The 22,827-nt window shown below is 40.8% G+C and overlaps 1 long non-coding RNA gene across 4 annotated transcripts in view; it reads left to right on the forward strand.

The window, feature by feature from the left end:
* The window catches only part of LOC138435570 (uncharacterized), a 59,357-nt gene that overhangs the window by 14,322 nt on the left and 22,208 nt on the right, over positions 1-22,827 (forward strand). For 3 of the 4 annotated variants that reach the window (XR_011255139.1, XR_011255142.1, XR_011255140.1), the window contains one exon: positions 13,997-14,826. The exons of the other annotated variant lie outside the window; for it this stretch is intronic. This is a non-coding gene — a long non-coding RNA (uncharacterized lncRNA). Of the gene's footprint in view, positions 1-13,996; positions 14,827-22,827 lie in introns of those variants that run through there. 4 annotated transcript variants of the gene reach the window in all.

The following is a 22,827-nucleotide window of genomic DNA, read 5'->3' on the forward strand; positions in this document are numbered from 1 at the left end:
TGAGGAACAGGACATCTTAGTGAGTCACTATTTAGCAAGGAACGGTACTGGGATTTGAATCTATGTGGGCTCTGATATTCTTAGCAGAAGCTTAGAACTTTAAACAAGTCTTTTGGACTCTGTGGGAGAGGGCGAGGGTGGGATGATTTGGGAGAATGGCATTGAAACATGTATAATATCATATATAAAACGAATAGCCAGTCCAGGTTCGATTCATGATACTGGATGCTTGGGGCTGGTGCACTGAGATGACCCAGAGGGATGCTATGGGGAGGGAGGAGGGAGGGGGGTTCAGGATGGGGAACATGTGTATACCTGTGATGGATTCATGTTGAGGTATGGCAAAACCGATACAATATTGTAAAGTAATTAACCTCCAATTAAAATAAATTTATTTTTTAAAAAAACAAGGTTTTATTATTGAGAAGGTAATATGATAATCTTTCTCTTCTATAACAGATAATGAGAAATATACATAGAGACCTTTATACCATAGCATCCTTCAGGAACTCATTGCATCCTTCTTTTCCATTTGTATTCCCTGCATGCCTTGCACAGAGATGGGCACATGCAGAATCACAATAAAACCTTCTGATTTCCTGGTTGGAGCTGAGATCTGAAGTTATATTTTATCATTTGTCCTCTTGCTTTTCTTATGTTACTGTTAAGAATTCAGCAACACACATGGCACTTGTGAAAATGAAGTTTAAGGTTACGCAGTATGATTGTGTAGGCCAAAGAGATAGTTTCGAGCAAAATCTACCCTGCGCTTTGCTTGTCAAACTAAGTGATAACCACTGCAGCAAGGAAGGAGTGCCTTTCTCTTACTCAGATTCTGGACAATTCTAAGAATTTTTCCTTGTCTATCTCACAAGAGGCATTACCCATCTTTTCTGGCCAAAACGGTTGGACAGAAAGACATCTAAACCCAACTGCTTGTTATCATATACTTCTGTTTATTTGGGACCCACTGCAAGGGAAATTTACAGGGTCTGATAACACTGATCTCAGAGCAGGGAGAAGGAAACTAGGACAGGGAAACACTGGCCATATTTGTACTTCAGAAAGGGAAGAGTTGAATCAGTTTTCTGTCCCCAGATGCTACCTTTGGTATCAGACCAGAATAGATTTCCAGAGAAGAAACTCCAGGTGAAAGCAGCAGTCAGGTCCTTTTCTGATATCCTACAATTTCATTTCCTCTGTTGTTTTCACAACATGAAATGCCCCAGTGTTTCTTTCCTAACCAATGGTGTAAATTTACCCAGCGTCAAGGAACTTCAAAGAACTTGGTGGTGGTAGTGGTTTAGTTGCTAAGTCGTGTCCATATCTTGAGATCCCATGGACTGAAGTCTGCCAGGCTCCCCTGTCCATGGGATTCTCCAGGCAAGAATACTGGAGTGGATTGCCATTTCCTTCTCCAGGGGATCTTCCTGACCCAGGACTCAAATCCAGGTCGCCTGCATTGCAAGCAGCTGATTTACTAACCGAGCTATGAGGGAAGCCCGAGGAACTTAAAACTGTATATTTACTCTACTGATAGTAATAGCCTTTTAGACAGTGGACACAGAGTACTATTGAGCAGTTTCTCTCCATCAGCTGAGAACTAATGTTTTCATACCCAGTAAATATTTAGCTCTATAGAAAGATTAATCAAATATATTCCCATAAAGCACTTGAAATTTATCTATTTTGGATTAAATAGAGCTAAACTAATTTCCTGCAGCAATTTTAGGACATCTATCTAATATACAAGTTTCTACAGTTGATTTCATTTATTAATACCTTGGGATCATCTGAACCAAAGAGTCTGAGAATAGTCAAATAAAAAACTCACTGAATTCTAAGCAAAGTTCCAGAGGACCTTTCAGATTATTAAATAATTAGAATAACTTTTTCTTTGCTAAGTTGTTCAGGGACTTAAAAAAAAAAAAAAGACATTGATCTCTTTTGAGAGGCTATGACCAAAACATAATAGATTGAAGGTTATGAGGTCTGTTTATAATGATGAATTACAAGGCTGTTTATGTTGATTCCTTCTTTTGCTGGAAAAAAAAATCCAAATTTGAGCCATTGACCCTTAAATAAATATTTCCCTTGGAAAAATAAAGAAAAACATACCATTGTTAAAATAACATATCGAGGGTAGATAACACCTTTCAGTAGACCGTTTTTGCTTCCAGGTGGAAACCAAATAGGTGAGTATTTTTAGAATACTGAGGCTTTGTGTATGGATACAATAATTGAGTGACTTCAGCTATTTCAACAGGGAAGCTTGGTACTTTTTATGACTGTGTTTAGGGGATTTTGCACCCAAATATTGCTCTGGTTAGCAGTAATTTGGGGAAGGGTGATATTACTGGTTACTGGTAACATTGACTGCTGCTAGTATTGACTACCTGATACATTCTAGGAACTGTACTAAGCAATTCTATGTTATTTAATTTAACCCTCACAACAATTCTTTGAGCTAGATAACCATTACTATCCCTGATTTACAAATGAGGACACTGAGCTTTAGTGAGGTTAAGTAACTTCCCTAAGATAGTAGAGCTGGGATTTGGACCCAGCATCTCTTTGCTACTCTCTTAAAATACTGTGGCATGAGCAGGATGGTTGAGAGTAGCGGGAGGGGAGTGTAAGTTAATATAAACTTTTTGGAAAGCAGTTTTGAAATACTTATCAAAAGACTTTTAAAATGTCACATGTTTGACCAAGTAATTATACTTCTGAGGGTCTAGTTTAGGACATTGTTTAGAGATTTAAATAATGGTTATGTATATGGATGTTCACTGAAACATTATTTATAAGAGTTTATAATATAGATTGAACACTAATGTTCTCTAGCCCCTACTAATTGTAATGGACACATAATATAAATTATGACAAAGGCATAGTTGGAACATTGTGTCTCTTTTAGTAATAATATTAAAAAATGTATTTGGGGGAAAAGGTTCAGAATTTGTTGTCAGGTGAAAAAGAGAGATGTAAAACTGTACATATATAGTATGACCATAGTGATGTTTAGAAGGAAGGAAATCCAGCAAAATGTCATCTGTGAATAATGAATTATGAGTAGTTTTTATTTTCTCCTTTATGCGCTTTGATATTTAAAATATTTTTCTAGAATGAGTACAAAGTACTTTCATAACCAGAAGAAAATGCTATTATTAATTTTGTTTAAAGAGCAGTAAATTCTCCAACATTGCAATTTCCATTGTCAGCAAATCACCTTTTTTCTTTGAATTAAAAAAAAATTCTTTTGCTATTAGTCTTATTTTTTTGCTGTGCAATTTCTATGCTATCACTGGAGAAGAAATCCTTATCCTAGGCAGATAATTACCTTGGGAAAGAGTAAAGCCCTGTGTTTACTCGAACCTTGCCCTAAACACTGTCTGTCGGTGCTCTCCTTGTGTTCACTCAGCCGTGTCCAACTCTTTGTGACCCCACAGACTGGGCCCATCAGGCTCCGCTGTCCATGGGATTCTCCTGGCAAGAATAGTGGAGTGGGTTGCCATTTCCTCCTCCAGGGGATCTTCCTGATCAAACCCATGTCTCCTGTCTCCTGCACTGGCAAGAAGATTCTTTATCACTGAACCACCTGGGATCCCTAAAGTATTTATTGGGCTGCTCTGGGTGTTAGTAGTGGTATGTGGGATCTAGTTCCTGGACCAGGGATCAAACCCAATCTCCCTAAATTGGAAATGTAGAATCTTAACCACTGAACCACCAGGGAAGTCCCAAGCTCTCTTTGGACGCATTTAAATCCCCTGAACCTTCCCAGCAGATGGTAGGGAGACACCCAAAGGCAGGGCCCAGGGAACTGTAATCAAAGTGCATCAGAACTGAAGAACGTGGTCAGAATGTGTCCACTGAAATGGACACTAATCAAAATAATATGATAGAGCTTCTTCCTACAAAGCAAAGGTGCCTTCAGAGGAAAATTGTGAATATTCTTTTGCTTATCCAGCATATATTTATAGATAACCTTCCATGTTAAAAATTCGGTGTTAGGAGGACTTGGGAAAGTTCATATGGATTTAAATCAGCTGTGATGAGCCCACGAGGCTGCCTGAGTTTTTATTAACATGATAGAGCTCTCCAATCATGGGAGCAGGGAATCTCTCAGCTTAGTTAAGATGCCAGCAAAAAGAGTTTTCAGATCTCATTGAAGTTGGGAGATATCCTAAGACTTCATAATAAGACCTGCATAATGGATGCTTAAATCACTTTCCATATACATAGTCCTACGTGTGTTCCATCCTTGCCAGACCCTAGTCATAAGTGGGAAAGTGGAGTTGGGAGAGGGGAAGAAGGAATGCAGACATCCATTAAGCAGTGTTTAGTGAATAGAAGACTGAACAGTGGTAAAACACAGCTAAAACAGACCCAGTTCCATCCTTCTTCTCCATTTAGTAGTCTCAGGCTAGAGTCTCATTCCTTTAGCCAATATCATAATGAGTTGGAACACCTCTACAAGTGCCCATCCCTAATTCTCTGGTCTGACCTGGCCACCTCTCCATCTGGATTTCCCACCACTCTTCCTCTTGTTCCTGTCTCTCCAGAGACACTGCCTTTTTGGCCATGATACATGCCAGCCGTGTTCCCACGTCAGATGTTTTGGCTTTCCTGTTCCCTCTCTGTACTGCTGTCCCCACGGGCATGCACATGTCTGATATCATGTCTCTTCCTCATAGTCCCTTCCCCACCATCTTATGTAAAATGCTCTATTTCCTCCCCTGACCTCCTGGGACTCTCCACCCCTGTACTTAGTTTTATTGTGCTTTTGTACCACTTACCACTATTTGACAATATATGTTTAGTTTTTTGTTTATTGTCCTACATTAGAATGTACATTCCATGAAGGCAGAGACTTTGTCCATTTTATTCACTGTTGTATTTCCAGCACATAGAGCAGTGTTTGGTACATAGTAAGTGCTCAAAAAATAGTTATTGTGTAAATGAATAAACATACTTTTCTGGAGGGTGGTTTGGGAATATGTGTCAGAACATAAAATGATATATACCTTTGATCTAGCTAGTCCAACTTCTTAGATTTACATTAAGGAGATAATCATACAGTTGAAAAACAATATACACAATGAAGTTAATCACAGGATTGTTTAGAGCAACACACAGAATGAGAATCCAAATATCCATTAGTGGAACCTTGTGATAGAGGCAAACTGATTGACATCATTATGTGTAGATCAATATTTATCGGAATGGAAAAATGTTCACAACATATTAGGGGGTGAGGAAAATTAGCTCTGGAAGAGCTTGTATGGAATAATTGCATCTAATAAGATTCTATCATACTTTGTATGTATCTGTGTATAGAATAATGTGAGGGCAAGTATTCACCAAAATAATAACAGTAATCTTGGTGGCTGGGAGTGGGATTTGGGGTAATTTTTACTTATCCTGTATACTTTGTGTATTTTTAAAAATAAATGACCTTGTATATTTCTGAAACAAATTTAAACAAAGTTAATAGAGCTCTTCTATAAAGTTTTTTCTACTTCAGAGTCGATTTTAGTTTGCCCTGTGTCTCAGTAGCGCCCAGGTGACTGACTCGCGATGCCTGAAGAAGTACTGCAGGTTCATCCTGGTTACTGCAGGAGTGGTTCGCTGAGCTTCTAGATGTTTTGATGCCTTTTCCGCATAGCCCTGCCACTGCCCTAATAAACACTCCTTCCTGGTTACATGGCCCTGATAGCAGCTGCCTCCCTATTCCTGCCCCCTCCTGTCTGTCTTCTCCAATGGAGCAAACTATAGTGGTTCCCCATGACCACAATGGACTCCGCACTCTGGGCTGGTCATCCGGAGCCATCCGTGGACACAGCCCCAGCTTCTTTCCCTAACCTCGTCCTCAGCTACTCCATTATTCTGCCATTTCATCTGCCTGGTGTCTTGGGCTGTGTCCTAATGCCAGCCTTTCTTTTTCTCTGAAATTCCTTCTCTTTTGTCCCATTTAACCTTTGTCTTTTTCAATCAAAACCCTACAGAATGACCTTCCAGAAAACCTATAGTACCTAAAAATCTGTGTTAATCCTTTGCCTCTTAGGAAGTGAGTTTCTTTTGGTTTATGTAATGGGTATGTATGACTGGTAAGCTCTTCGAAGGCAGGAAGTAGCTTATGTTTCCTCACATTATGCATTGAATCTGTTTATTCATTCAGCAGATTTTTGTTAAGCACCTGCTGTGTACATGACCTTGGGCTAGGTTCTTCTTTTTTTGTGTGTGATAGGTTCTTGAAGAAAACAGTGAACACACAGGTACTTCTAGTCCAGGATGCCACTATGGAGGGCCTTACTCATCTTCAGTCTCTTGAGTGATAAGCTTCCTTATAAACTGCACATCTACCAGTAATGCAGATATGCCTTCAACAAGGGAATGGTTTGTAAGGAAGAGGGATCAGTAACTTACACTTGATTCTCTCTATTACCAATAAGGACTAACAGAAAGGTTTTTGAAAAGAAATAGTCTCTTCTCTTGGTCCTTCAGGCACTATAGACTCTAGACTGTATAGAAGGAAACCTTCATCAGATTTCTTTTTTTTTTTTAATATGTGTTTGGCTTTTTGTTATTACTATGTTTTAATAAACATTTATTTATTTATGGCTGTGCTGCATCTTCGTTGCTGAGCGAGGGTTTTCTCTGGTTGCAGTGAGTGGGGACTACTCTCCACTGCAGTGTGTCAGCTTCTCATTGTGGTGATTTCTCTGATTGCAGAGCATATGTTCTAGGACTCATTCAGTAGTTATGGTGCATAGGTTTAGCTGCTCTAAGACATGTGGGATCTTCCCAGATCAGGGATCCACCCTGTGTCCCCTGTGTTGGATTCTTAATCACTGGACCACCAGGGAAATCCTCCATCAGATTTCTTGATGAACAAAGTCTATTGAACCGGGCAAGCTTCCTGCTGAAGAGAGGACTGTCATAATACTAGAAGTGAGATCCTGAATGTTCCCAGACCTTTGTGAACTGTCAAATGGATCATTCTAGGATATAATTTCCTCTGTGGACTGGAGCAATTATGTAATATCATACCATGTACTTCCTAAGTTTTTCATGATATTAGAAACCATGAGGTTAAATTTAAGAATGTTGAGTCTACTGGGTTTTTTTTTTTTAATTTAAAATATAAAGTTATTAGATTTCCCTGGCAGTCCAGTGGTTAAGACTCTGACCTTCCATTATAGTGGCAAGGGTTCAATCCCTGTTTGGGGAACTAAGATCCCACATGCCTCACAGTGTGGTTAAAAAAAAAAAAATTGAAGTTATCATCAATAAGTTGGAAAAGTTGCAAAAATATGAGTAAGAAATCAAAGATCTCAGCAGCTAAATTAATGAAATTCACACATCTCAGTACTTACCCTAGGTGTTTTAGGGGGATTCTTGGTCAATAATTCCCCTTGCTTTGCCAGGCCACAAATTAAGTAGTTAATTCATTTTATTGAGAAGTAAATGAAAGATTCAGAACTCTGAGAGACAAACATAATTTAAAAGGCATTTTCAATAGAATCCCTTTTGCTCTCTACTCAAGGTAACATTAAATATTGATCAGTAATGTTATTGTTAGATGTTTTTTCTTTTGTCTCAAAAGTCTCAATGGGTATAGTTGTCTAACCCCTTTCTTTAAAACCAAGATGATTCTCAATAGACATCCAATTATGACATTTCCTTTCTCATTTAGACGCTGAAAAGTCAACATTATTTTAATAGTAATATCACAAAGTAGCCTGTATCTGCAATTTTTGAAGACACAGAACAAATGTAGGATTTTTCAAAAGTATCTTTTTCTCTTTTTTTTCTATTAGGAAAAATGGCCATAAAGATGACCATGTATTATATTTTAAAAATTTTTTGTTTTTTAATTTTTACAATGTTGTGTTGGTTTCTGCCATACAACAAAGTGAATCAGCCATAATTATACATATATCCTCTCTATCTTGAGCCTTCCTCTCTTCTCCCCATCATATCCCTCTAGGGCATCTCAGACTGGGCTCCCTCTGCTATGCAACAACTTCTCATCAGCTAACCATGTATCATTATACATGATAGTGTGTATTAGGGCTTCTTTGGTGCTCAGATGGTAAAGAATCTGCCTGCAATACAGGAGACCTGGGTTCAATCCCTGGGCTGGGAAGATCCCCCAGAGGAGGACATGGCAACCTACTCTAGTATTCTTGCCTGGAGAATCCCATGGACAGAGGAGCCTGGTGGGCTACAGTCCATGGGGTGACAAAAGAGTCGGACATGACTGAGCAACTAAGCACAGCACAGCAGAGTGTATATACACATTGATGCTACTTTCTCCATTCGTCCCACTCACTCACTCCCTTTCCTACTATGTCCACAAGTTCATTCTCTAGACCTGAGTCTCCATTTCTTCCCTGCAAATTGGTTTATCAATACCACTTTTTCTAGATTCCATATATATATGCATTATAGACTGTATTTGTTATTCTCTTTCTGACTTCACTCTGTATAACAGGCTCTAGAAGGATGTAAATATTGGTATTTAAGAGGCAAAGGTCAATAAAATAGACAGTTCTCTGGATCACTTTCCTAACAATGTGGGTTGAAGCAGCCAGGGTGGGTTTGGTGGCTACATGGGATTACGGATCAGGCTTCTTCAATCTTCTTGCTACATCATGACTTGCAGCTTCTACTCTGTGGGCCAACAGGACTGTTCTGGCTTCAGTCAGCACATCTGCATTTCAGCTGGTGGGAAGGGGATAGATGGAAGGAGAGAGCACACTTCTCTCTGTGAAGGGTAAGACCCCAAATTTGCATATATCATTCTAATCATTCTATTTACCTCCCACTGGCCAAAACTTAGCCACATGGCTATACCAAGCTACAAGGGTGGCTAAGAAATATCAACTTTACTTATGTGGCATTATGATGAACTAAAAACTCTATTTATGTATAAGAAGATGAGAATGGAAATAAGGGGACAACTGGCAGTCTCACTCCCATGTATAAACAAGAAGGGAAAGGAAAGGAAAATGAAAATTGGAGAAGTTAAGAAAGGGAGAAAGAGAAGGAAAAGTCAAGGGTTGTTTTGGTAAAGGTAGACTGTATTTTATGGTGTTTTCTTATTTGCTGTTGTTCAATTGATTCTGGTTGTCCAAATTTATTTCTCGTCGCTGCAATTTGCAATGCTATATAACAGACTTAAACTTCTTTTTATCTCTTTTTAGTAGCTCTTAATTATGGAATTCCTTTCAAAGAATAAATATTTGTGAGTGCTTTCTACAAACCTGAAACTGTAGTAGGTATCAGACATACAGTGAAGAATAAGACAGATGAGTCCCTACTTTCCAAGAATGATACGAAAGCATGAGGTGGGGGAACAGATACTAACTGAGTAATGGAAGTGATGAATGATAAAAATGAGGGGCACAGGGAGCTATGGTAGCATAAGGGTAAGCACCCAGGCTTTGCTGGGGAGGGAATGATTTCTCCTCTTAAATGCCTTTTGAGTAAGACACCCACAGAAGCCTATCAGAAAGTGAAAATTATTTTTCACCTTTCAATTCTTTTGATCCCAAGAATGTTACATGTGAGCATGCTAAGTCACTTTAGTCATATCCGACTCTTAGTGACCTTATGGACTGTAGCCTGCCAGGCTCCTCTGTCCATGGGATTCTCCAGGCAACAATACTGGAGTAGGTTGCCATGTCCTCCTCCGGGGGATCTTCCTGACCCAGGGATCAAGCCCATGTCTTTTATATCTCCTGCATTGGTAGATGGGTTCTTTACCACTAGCACCACCTGGGAAGCCTAGAGGCTAAATAGTCAAGTCCATTTACTTGAACCTAATGAAACAACCATGTCGTCAGTATCCACTGTGTCTGAGATACTGGACCAGACACTCTGGGGGCTACAAAGGAGAACAAGAGAGGGTCTCACATCTTAAGTAGCTCATGCTCTAGTGAAGGAGATAACAGTGCAACTCAAGGCATTGTGGTCAAAAGCTATGGTAGAGATGTCCACGAGGCCTAAAGGGAAAGGGAGATGAGTGCTAACTTGCTGTGGGCTCAGTTTCAGGGAGAACATGGCATGCTAGCTAAGCCTTGAATACTGTGATTTGGTAGAGGGTCTTTTAGGAGGACACAGCTGGAACAAAAGGCACAAATTGCAGGATATGTGTAAGGACTGACCTTTAGTCAAAGGTAGCTGCTGGAGTATTGGGGACAGAGAGTTGTCATGTGACTCTAGACATGGAAGGTTAGAATAGATGCAGGGAGGCCTGGATCACAGCACTAAGGACTTTCTTCCGTAGGCCAGGGGAATTTGATAATCAGTTGTACTCTGCTTTTAGATGCTAACCACAGAGAGGGGAAATCTGAGGCAAGAAAGCCAGAAGGGAGGGCTTTAGTTTTTAATTTTATTTTTTATTTTGGGCTGCACTGGGTTTTCATTGCTTCACGGGCTTTCTCTAGTCGTGGTGAGCAGGGACTGCTCTGTTGTGGTGCATGGGCTTCTCCTCAAGGGGGCTTCTTTTGTTGCAGAGCACAGGCTCTAGAGCATGTGGGCTTCGGTAGTTGTGGCGCGTGGACTTAGTTGCCCCTCGGCATGTGGGATCTTCCTAGACCAGGGATCGAGCCCATGTCCCCTGCATTGGCAGGAGGATTCTTAACTTTTGGACCACCAGGGACCTATGAAAGGTGGGCTTTAAAATGTAAGGATGAAGGAGAGATGTCTTAGTGAGGGGCTGAGCATCTGTTTGGATGTTTGCAGGAGTGAAGATGGGGAGGAAAATCACAGAGGAGAAGAAAAGTCTGAAGTTTTAAACCTGAGCGATTGGGAGGAGGTTGCTGACATTTAGTGCTTCCGGGAAGAAAAGGAGACAAGAAGCATTGGCTAAACACTCCTGGCTGTCTGCCCAACAGCCATGTCACTGCTCTTCACAGAGCCTGATTTTGTCAAATGTCAACCATTCTCAGCCCCTTAGGAGTGTCCTAATTGGTGTAAGCCAGTCAGCTCAAGGCATTGACCCTGCAGACTGTCAATGGTTTAGGGGTGGACATGGCCCTTAATTGGCCCTACCCTATTGAGTGCATATTCCAGGTTTGGGAACGCACACTTCATGTAGCAAGCACACAGCAGTCAGGTAGCTAGACACTGAGATGGAAAAGGGAAGCCCCAGGGAACTGAAAAGAAGGTGATCTTAAAGAGAAAAGAGCAGAGGAAATCAACCCCATCAAGTTGTTTATGAGCCCCCTCACCCTTGACCTGTACATGTATAGACCGGGCCCTAAATGAGAACTGAACTATGTGACAGGCCACCATGCTGGTCTCACGCTGGTCCCTGGATGGCACATACAGTAGCCCTGCAAACTCAGAGAATTCAACTGTCATTACAATTGCAACCCACAGAGGACTGGTCAGAACCTGTGACCTGAACCCAACCAGATCAATTGCCTGCTAAGACAGAAATATAAAAATGCTCCATAGGATTTAAACAAGACCCTGAGCCTCATTACCTAAAAATCAAAACGTCAAATCTACAATCCAAAATTACCATCACACAAAGAAACAGGGAAATGTCAACTCACAGGAGACAAGGTGACAGAAGCCAACAGATTATGGAATTATAACTTTAAAATTTATTTATTTATTTATGGCTTCGCAGGCCTTCTCTAGTTTCAGAAAGCTGAGGCTACTCGAGTGGGCTTCTCATTTTGGTGGCTTCTCTTGTTGCAAAAGATGGGCTCAGTAGTTGTGGTGCAGCAGCTTAGTTGCCATTGGGGAAGGAAATGGCAACCCACTCCAGTGTTCTTGCCTGGAGAATTCCAGGGACGGTAGAGCCTGGTGGGCTGCCGTCTATGGGGTCGCACAGAGTCAGACACGACTGAAGCGACTTAGCAGCAGCAGTAGCTTAGTTGCCATGGGGCATGTGGAATCTTCCTAGACCAGGGACTGAACTTGAGGCCCCTGTACTGGCAGAAGAATTCTCTTTTTTAAAAAATTATTTTATTTTTAATTAGAATATAATTGGTGTTGGAGAAGACTCCTGAGAGTTCCTTGGACTGCAAGGAGATCCAGCCAGTCAATCCTAGAGAAAATCACTCCTGAATATTTATTGGAAGGACTGATGCTGAGGCTGAAACTCCAATACTTTGGCCACCTGATGCAAAGAATTGACTCATTGGAAAAGACCCTGATGCTGGGAAAGACTGAAGGCAGGAGGAGAAGGGGACGACAGAGGATGAGATGGTTGGATGGCATCACCGACTCAATGGACATGAATTTGAGCAAGCTCCAGGAGTTGGTGATGGACAGGGAAGCCTGGTGTGCTGCTGTCCATGGGGTCTCAGAGAGTCGGACACGACTGAGTGAGTGGACTGGACTGAGAAGATAATTACTTCACAATATTGTGATGGCTCCTGTCATGTCACTCAGTGGTGTCCGACTCTTTGCGACCCCATGGACTGTAGCCTACCAAGCTCCTCTGTCCATGGGATTTTCCAGGCAATAGTACTGGAGTGGATTGCCATTTCCTTCTCCAGAGGATCTTCCCGACCCAGGGATCAAATCCGGGTTTCCCGCATTGTAGACAGACGCTTTACCATCTGAGCCACCAGGGAAGTCTGTCATACATCAACATGAATCAACCATAGGTATAATATGTCCCCTCCTTCTTAAACCTCGCTCCCACCTCCGTCCCATCTCACCCCTATAGGTTATCACAGAGCACTGACTTGAGTTCCCTGCATCATATAGCAAATTCCCACTGGCTGTCTATAACCACTGGACTACCGCAGAAGTCCTGGAATTATAATTTTTACGTGGCTCTTATATAAATGCTCTCAGAAGTAAAGGTAATCATTCTTGAAATGAATGGAAAGATAGAAAGTCTCAGCAAAGAAATAGAGGATATAAAAAGAGCAGATGGGAATTTCTGAACTAAAAAAAATAAACAGCCAAAATAAAAAGCTCCCCAGATGGACTGACTAGCAGAATGGATATAACAGAAGAGTCAGTACATTAAAAGAAAAGTCAATAAAAATTATCCATTACGAATAACAGAAAAAAAAAAAAGATTTGGCAAGGGTAGGGAGAGCATAACCCCTCTTTCTCCTGTGGGAGTATATCAAAAGGTCTAACATTCATGTTATCACAGTCCCAGAAAGAGAGTAGAAGAAAGAAACTTAAGAAAAAATACTTGAAAGAATAATGACTGAAATTTTCCTTAATTTTGAAAATGAGCAACAGAAATACAGGATAAAGAACAAGGCAAACAAAATGTCATAGACGACAACCAGGGACTGAAAAGATTCTGGTCATATGAATGCCCACTACTGCTCCTTACTTACTGTGAGACCTTGGGGAATTTAGCTTATCTTTCTGAGTCTCAGTTTTTCCATCTGTAAAATAGGTAGAGTAAGACCTACCTAAAATAAGGCTATTGTGAAGATTGAATCCAGTGTTCTAAATAAAAGATTTAGCACAATTCCTGACTCACAGGAAGTGCTGAATAAATAATAGTTTTTAAAAAAGAGAAATAGAGTGGGCAGCAAAGAAGCCGAGGATGATGAGGACTGAAAAGAGACGGTAGGGTTATGCACAAGGGAGATGATCACCTGAGATGAGTTTGGTAGCATGACCAGAGCAGGAAGCAGACTATTGTGAGAGTCTGAAGGTGAGAGCTAGAAAGATTGCTTGTGAATCCAAAGTTGGTGGACTATTCCTTCCTTTTTCAAGACAGAGAATTTGATCCTGTTTCTTTAAACTGAAGAGACGGTGCCCAAGAGAGAAAGTGATTAATGACTAAGGAGAAAAGTAGGACGCCTGATAGCACATGGCCTTGGAGAAGACAGAAAGTAATTGGATCAAACTCACAGTTGTTTTTGTGTGTGTGTGTGGTGTGTGTGTGTGTATGTGTAAGTTTTTGTTGTTGCAATAGCTTGAAGCAGAAATAACAAGCTTATTATAAAAGGAGGTGCATGGTTATCATGGTTTGCTTATTGTTCTAAAACAGAAGCTCCAGTACTCTGGCCACCTGATGAGAAGAGCTGACTCACTAGAAAAGACCCTGATGCTGGGAAAGACTGAGGGCAGGAGGAGAATGGGTAGCAGAAGATGAGATGACTGGATGGCATCATTGACTCAATGGACATAAGTTTGAGCAAACTCTGGGAGATAGTGAAGGACAGGGAAGCCTGGTGTGCTTCAGTCCATGGGGTCACAAAGAGTTGGACATGACTGAGTGCCTGAAGAACTAAAACAGAGATTCTCAGTCCTTTTTCACAGTATGGTTCTTGGAGAAAATGATAATATTATCATATATAATGATAAGATATATTGGAATAAACCATAGAAGGCTGGAGACAATCTTCTATAGCTTGGTGAAAAAATTTTAGTGTGTTTTTATATTATACAATTATGATAATAAAATTAAAATGTAATGTATTAGGGAAGATATTCAATATTGAATTTATATAAAACTTCCATGTAAAATAGTCTTGAATTATTTACCTAGAAACGTAGGCTTCCTTCTCTGAACATAACTTTAAGATTATATGCCTGGACTTCGCTGGTGGTACAGTGGATAAGAATCCGCCTGCCAGTACAGGGGACATAGGTTCAATCCCCTGTGGGAAGATTCCACATGCCTCGGATCAACTAAACCCAAATGTGCAACTACTGAAGCCCGTGTGCCTAGAGCTTGTGTTCCCCAGCAAAAGAAGCCACTGTAATGAGAAGTCTGTACACTGCAATGAAAAGTAGCCCCTGATCACTGCACCTAGGGAAAGCCCTCACACAGCAATGAAGACCCAGCACAGCATAAATAAATAATATTTTTAAAAAGATTGTATGCCTGAGTTATCAATATCTCTTTGTGTTGACTTTTTAATGATCACCTCTTATCAGTTAACATGAATGAGAAATTTTGTTCATAGAATTTGCTAATTTTAAATATTTAGTTTTTAACCTTTAAAATGTATAACAGCTGCCAAGAGAATCTAACAGCTCTTTCATTCTTTCATAGACAAATGTGATACTGAAATTTGCTGTAATGATGCAAATAGATTTTTCAAATCAGTGTAGCTTTTTTGTATCATGTGCTTCAAGAAGTGATGAAGCTCTTTAATGTGAAGAGAAAGACTGGTGTTATCTGAGCAGTCACCTTGCAAGTAGTTTGAATGTTGTTAAAATAATCCATCGGCACAAATACGTGGCTGCATCTCCTGTGTGTCAGGGCCAAGATTTCAAGCTGCTGGCTGGTGAAGTGCCTGCCCTGAGCCCCTTTGGTCTGTGATCTGGGCCCATGGGCACTTGGTACCCAAACCCTTCCAGCAGCTCCATGATCCCAGGGCTACAAGGCAGAGATGTGCTCTTCCCTGGATAGAAGGCACCCCTTGGGTTGGTTTAACAGATTGGCACAAAGCAAGGTGTGTGGGATGTGGCCGGTTGTGCTCATTGCTAATAGTGATCTCATAATCAGAATTGTTCTGCTTGAGATTCTCTCTTGAGTCTCCAAGGAGCCTCTTGATTGTAGGTGACTAGCTACAAGTGGCCGCACCAGACCTTCCCTGACTGATGCAGTCAGTATTTTACAGAGCACCTGAGTCCCACTCTTAGCGCAACAGTGGATGGCACGAGGCACACCATGGAAAGCTCCAGTCTAGAAAGCCCAAGGAAGAAAGTATTGACATTAATAAAAGAGTGAAAAGAATGACTTAATATATGAAAGATACACATATATAGGGGGCTTCTCAGCTAGTTCAGTGGTAAAGAACCCACCTGGCAATGCAGGAGATGCAAGAGACACACGTTTAGTCCCTAGGTTGGGGAGAGCCCTTGGAGTAGGAAATGGCAACCCACTCCAGTATTCTTGCCTGGAGAATTCCATGGACAGAGTTGCCTGGTGGGCTATAGTCCACGGGGTCGCAAAGAGTCAGACATGACTGAGCGACTGAGGACACCTGTATACACGCACACATGCACATATATGTTAAGATAAATATCTGAAAATTACTGGATTTTCTATTTACTAACAATAACTAGTGATGAAACATAATGAGAAAAATATTGCATTCCCAATAGCAACAAAAGAGATGAAATACCTAGGAATAACTTAACAAGAACTATGAAAGATTCATATGAAAAAATGACAAGATTTTACTACAAGATATAAAAGAAGACTTCAATAAATAGAACCATGCTGTGTTCTTGGATGGGAGAACTGAATATTATTAAAAAATGTCAATTTCCTGCCAAATTAATTTATAGTTATAATATAACTCCAATCAAAATCCCAATAGGGTTATTTTTGGAATATGACAAAATCATTTTAAAATGCAGCTGGAGGACAACAGGCAATAGTAACTAATATATTTTGAGAAAACAAAACAAAACAGGTGGATGGCAGAGAGGGATTAGTTTTCCCAGAAAGTGAAAGACAACAGAAGAACAATAATACTTTCAATTTGTTTCTATTACTAGTATAGTTTAGTGAAACAGAATAGATAGGCCAGAAACAGACCAAGGTTCCATCACCGGGTAGGGAAGATGCCCTGGAGGAGGGCATGGCAACCCACTCTAGTATGCTTGCCTGGAGAATCCCATGGACAGAGGAGCCTGGAGGGCTACGTCCATAGGGTCTCTAAGAGTCCAACATGACTGAAGCGACTTAGCACAGCAGGGCCTGAGTTCACATGATGATATGATGATGATAAAGATGGTGTCACAGAAAGGACTCAAGTGGAAGATTCTCCGATGGAGGGTGCTAGATATTTATTGGTGTGGGTGGGAGGGGTTGGAGAAAGGAAGGGAGAGAAATTGTTCCTTAATGTGTGTTTCTGTGCACAGAGTCTTCACCTCGAGTCCCATGCCCCACTTCTCTCCCGAGTCCTCATTTTCTCCTCCCTAGGATGAGAGGAGGGAAATACTTCACGGATGAATTCCGAAGAAGAAATAGAGTGTTAAGTGGCTCAGGCTCCTCCCCTCTTGGATCTCCTGGGCTGCAGACAGCTGTTCTGCCCTTTCTCTGTGGCCCCTTATTGAGGAAGTTCTTGCTCCTGTCCGAAGGGAATTCACTGGGGTCTAGCACAACGCGCTTCCTAGGTGGCGCTAGTGGTAAAGAACTTGCCTGCCAAAGCAGGACACATAAGAGACTACGGTTCGATCCCTGGGGAAAGGCATGGCAACCCATTCTGGTATTCTTACCTGGAGAATCCCATGGACAGAGGAGGCTGGTGGGCTACAGTCCATAGGGTCTCAAAGAATTGGACATGGCTGAATTGACTCAGAAGGGCCTGAGTTCACGTGACTCCAACAGTTTAGTCCAGGAGTGAGGTGTGCTAAGTCACTTCAGTCGTGTCGGACTCTTTGTGACCCCATAGATGGCAGCCCACCAGGCTCCCCCGTCCCTGGGATTCTCCAGGCAAGAACACTGGAGTGGGTGCCATTTCCTTCTCCAGTGCATGAAAGTGAAAGGTGAAAGTGAAGTCGCTCAGTCATGTCTGACTCAGCAACCCCATGGACTGCAGCCTACCAGGCTCCTCCATCCATGGGATTTTCCAGGTAAGAGTACAGGAGTGGGGTGCCATTGCCTTCTCTGAGGAGTGAGGTGTATTAACAGGTTATTCTGGCCGTTTATCTAAAATTACATGTTCTAGTCAGCTTTACCCAGAAATAAAGAAGACAACATCTGGCTGCATTGTGCATTGTGTCTTTATCCCTTAATAGGTTTCCAACTCATGATAGGGAAAGGATATTATTTGTTGATCCAACTAAAACTCCAAAATTGGACCAAATGGTTGACTGTTTGGGGGGGAAATTCATATCATAGCACATGCAAATATATGAAGAATAGCTTTTATAAATGACAAACGATTAGAAACAAAAACTGGAAAATTATATAAAATTTCTGGATCAGAGAAGACTCTCCATGGTTACAAACAAATGCAAAGATCCCAAAGGCAAAGATACAAAGCTCTAACAAGATTTAAAAATGGTGTGTACATATTAAGAAGAAAAAAATGAATGAAAAGGCTATTTTCAAGCCAGAAAATTATTTCTAGCAAACATTACACACAATTACTGCAATAGATTTCTCAATAACAGAGACAAAATGACCAAGAACATGAATATCTCAACGGATGAATGGGGAGAGATATTTAATAGGCAGTCCACAAAAGGAAAAGTACATATAGCTAATGAATATATGAAAAATATCGTATCACAAATGATCAAAGAGATGCAATTAACATGAGACACTATTCTTTGTGTATTCAGTTGAAAAAAAAAAGATAAAACAAAAATACTAGTACTGGCCAGGGTATAATGAAGTGATCACTGTGACTAATAGAAGCATAAATCAATACCTTTTTTCTGAAAAGAAATTTGGCTACATTTATCATGAGTCTTAAAATGCTTAGAACTTTTGACTCCAATAAATCTAGGAATCTACTGTTAAGAAATTGCAGAAATGTCAAATAAAGATTTATGTGCCTAGGCTTTTATGATAAAATAAATGGAAAAACATATGTAAGTCCCACATTAGTGAAAGTAAGTATATTATCATAGAATATTATACGACCATCAAAATTAATCTACAAGGTACGAAGTGCTTTAAAATTACCTAAGAAACTAAAAGACATCAACAACAAACTTAAAACCCTATTGAAACAAAATCATTTAAGTCTGCTTGTGAGTAGATTTAAAATTCAGCAAGATTGCCTAAGTTAGAAGTAGGTGAGGGAAAGAGGCCAAAAGAGTAGGGACAAAATAGAGTTGGAAAGAACCTATTACAAAAATGAAAACAATTGCTCAAGTCTGAACATTGGCTGTGGTTGGGCAACAAGTCTGACTCTACACAGATACAAAAGGGAAAGATGTTTTGGAACATCACACTGTGGAATTTGCTAGGGAGGCAACTTGAGATAAATACAAAGATTGTTGTTAGTTGCTAAGTCCTATCGAACTCTTTTATGACCCCATGGACTCTAGCCTGCCAGGCTCCTCTGTCCATGGGATTCTTCAGGCAAGAATACTGGAGTGGTTTGCCGTTCCCTTCTCCAGAGGATCTTCTTGACCCAGGGATTGAACCCATGTCTCCTGCTTGGCAGGTGGATTTTTTACCCCTGAGCTACCTGGGAAGCCCACAGAGATTGTTAGTCATGATTAAAGTCACATATGAGTTCAGCAATATGATTTTGTGGAGGATCTCCTTGGCAGACCTCTGAGATTTTTCTCCAGCGACTCTCAGCAGGTTGAAAATATCAGAAGCCAGAGCATCAGGGGCTGAGAAAATGACTGTTGGGTAGATTCAAGTTTGAAAATGGACACAATGAAGGTGGGAGAAAACCAGGGTGGTAAAAGCATCTGGGGTGCTGGGTTAAGAAATCATTTATTAAAAAAAAAGAAATCATTTATTCACTCAAAAAAAGTTGTACTTTTTGACACATATTGTGTGCCAGGCACTGTCCTAGTGATTCTTGGATACATCAGTGAACATAATTTTAAGGTCTCTCTATATGAGAGTGGGTGGGGAGGGGACACAGCATAAATAATAATCACAATAGCACTGCTATGCTCAGTCAGGTCCGACTCCTTGCGACACCCTGGGCTGTAGCCAGCCAAGCTTCTCAGTCCTGGAGTTCTTCAGGTAAGAATATTGGATTGGGTTGCCAGTCCATTCTCTAGGGGATCTTTCTGACCCAGGGATAGAACCCTGGTCTCCTGCATTGCAAGCAGATTCTTTACCATGTGAGCCACCAGGGAATCCCCAATAATCACAAGACATGTGCATAATTAAGAACAACAGAAGTGATTGGGCAGAGTGTAGGGCACTAGGAGTGTGGGCTAGGACTGGGGAAGGGTGTGTGATCCGGCAGTGAGACTTAGTGGAGGTGAGGGCTGAGTCAGGAAGATGCCTGGACCACCAGAGTCTGGAACAGGCAGTGAGGAAAGAGAGATGAGACAGGGACCTAGGTCTTAGATGGAGAGAGTGAGAAGGCCTGGGCACAGTTCATGTGGGAAAGAGAGAGAAATCACAAAGCTGACCCAAGAGTGGGGAATTCCTGAGCTTGGAATCTTAGCTATTCACAACTCTTAAGCTCATTTTCCTTACAGAATTATCAATATGTTAAGATTTTCCAGTTACTCTTTTCTTCCTTTGTTTCTTCTTGTTTGACTTTTATAATGGCTGAAGAATCTTTACTTAAATATAGGCTAGGTTTCCCCACCTCAATTTTGGTTTAACAAGATCAGAACAAGTCAGAAATTTCCAAGGGAAAATTCTTCAGGAATACGATTTGATAAATACCTGATGTCTCCAAACATCTTGAGAAGAATTTAGAAGACTGATAGAAGATGTGTGGTCAAATTGTTAGAAAGCATGTTGGGAAATAATCAAAAATAGACAATTATTCACTTTAGAGGATACACAAAGCTGTACAGGAAAGGGCATATAAATCATAGTTCAACTTCTGATTCAGTGTGAATAATGTCATCAGAATGAGTGAGCAAGAGGAACTCAGTAAGGGGGAGGCAGCGGTCAGACCCCACTCAGACCCAGTGCCTGGGAGCTGTCTGAACCATGCACAAAGGGGAACATGGGCCAGCTTGGCACCAAAGCAAGAAAGAGTCTAATTCTCCCAGTATAACCACCACTGGCCTGCCACCCTTTACAGAGATTTCATTTGCTTGCTAAAGAATTGGTCCAAAATGGCTTGCAAAAAATATCCCAGCGGGTTCTTGACAAACCCCCAAATGGGATGGGAAAGAGTTAAACAGGATTGGATTGTCAATAAATGATATGTAAGAACATCAACATAAAAAGCTTTCATGTCTGTCTCAATTATTTAATCTCTGACAGTTCAGATGTTTATCTTCCCTGACTCGGTGTTAATAAACACTGACATCTGAAGTGAAGTGAGCTATTTCCACATTCTTCAGAAATGGAAATGGAGGTGTTGAGGGAGTGTAGATGAATTCAGCTCTTTTTAGCTGTTTCCAGCAGGAAGTTGGTCCAAATAACCTGTGACATTACCAGAAATAGGAGAGGTTGCAAGGGTTTTTTTATATGGAGTGAGGATTCCAGGGGGAATAATCAGAAGTTTTCTTAGAAGAAAAAATTATAATGAATGATAGTAGAGGGAGATGGTGAAAGATATTCCAAGGAATATAGAATTAAGAATATGCGAGATACCAGAAACCAAGAGAGGCTTGCCTTATGGACTATGGTTTAGGGGTATAAGGAATTATGGTATTAACTGGTCTCTAGCTTCCAGAGAGGAAAGGCAAAGACCCTCAGTGATATCAGTCTAATAACCGGTCACACTTAGAGACTGGGGCTACAGGCACCATCTTTACTGGTAATACAGCAAAGCTCTACAAATCCATGATTCTCTGTGATCCTGGGGGCTCCTCTTCCTGCAAGATTAGGAAGGGAACTCTTTGGTTCCAAGAATGCTCATGTCTTGCAAAAATTAGCAGTGGTGCTTACTGGCTTGGAAGTCTCTGTGTAGTCATTGTAATTTGGGATACTGTCTATGATAGGAATAATGAACATCACCCATTTAAAAAGACTGTATTCATTTTATCATTTCAAGTAGTCGTAGAAGTTTATAGTTATAACTTGGTTTTATTTCACATCATTGTGGCCCCTGTGATGTACGAAATGCTGAAATTCAGAGAGAAGACAACCTCAATTATAAATTTCCCTAGGGGAAAATAGGTTGTGCTTTTTAATGTAATTACAGCTATATTCACATATATGTATGCTCAGTCATTTCTGACTCTTTGCGACCCTGTGGACTGTGGCCCATCAAGCTCCTCTGTCCATAGGATTTCCCAGGCAAGAATACTGGAGTGGGTTGCTATGCCCTTCTCCAGGGGATCTTCCTGACCCAAGGATCAAAACCATGTCTCTTGGGTCTCCTGAATTGGCACACTGATTCATTGCCACTAATGCCACATATACAGTAAGAAAATCCCTAAGAAAACATCAACTATTGACAGTGAATTTTTCATTGTTCCTTCAGATGTTTCTTTGCTTTCTAAAATGTATACAATAAGCATAAATTATTTTATAATATAAAACAACAAAGGTAGTCTTGGAACAGAAACACAGAACTTTCTTCTCTACAGCTGAATCAGAACAATCCCCAGATTCTCTGTCATGCGGGATAAGAATGCAATTACACCATAATTTTAAAATAGAAAATACTGAAGAGTAAGTTCTTGGGATATGGGAGGAAGTGTCTTCAGTTCCCAGGTGTTGGAAATAAGGTCGAACGCTAGCAGTTCACAGGAAATGTGGCTGCTGTCTTGTCTACAAGAATTCGGTTTGCCTGGAAGTAGTCACCCATCAATTGTAAGCTACCCCAGATTTATGAAATGCAGAAGAAGCTTTGATTGCTTCACTCACTTTGTCTGGAAGGTTCTTCTGGATAGGAGCCCTGACCTTGTCTTGGTACTGAAAACCAAGAGAGAGAGTGCAAGCCTAACTTTCTTCTTGCCTCAGTCTTGCTTTATAGATGCACTTGATGGAAACATGTTCTTCAGGTAAAGTGTAAATATTTTAAATACTCATGGGTCAGACATTACCAGTGCTTTAATTTTCAAAAATTCATTTATTTTTGGCTGTTCTGGGTCTTCACTGTGGCGTGCGGGCTTAGCTGCCCTGCAGCACAGACAATCTTAGTTCCCTGACCAGGGGTTGAACTTGTGTCCCCTGCACTGGAAGGCAGATTCTTACCAACTAGACCACCAGGAAAGTCCACCATCACTGCTTTCAGATCAGCTTTTGGAAATGAAAATTTCAGAGTCCTATTTGGTAAGATAGAGGGTTCTACTTTG

This window comes from Ovis canadensis, chromosome 1 (genome assembly GCF_042477335.2).
Source record: "Ovis canadensis isolate MfBH-ARS-UI-01 breed Bighorn chromosome 1, ARS-UI_OviCan_v2, whole genome shotgun sequence".
In the NCBI taxonomy this organism is placed as follows: Eukaryota; Metazoa; Chordata; class Mammalia; order Artiodactyla; family Bovidae; genus Ovis; species Ovis canadensis.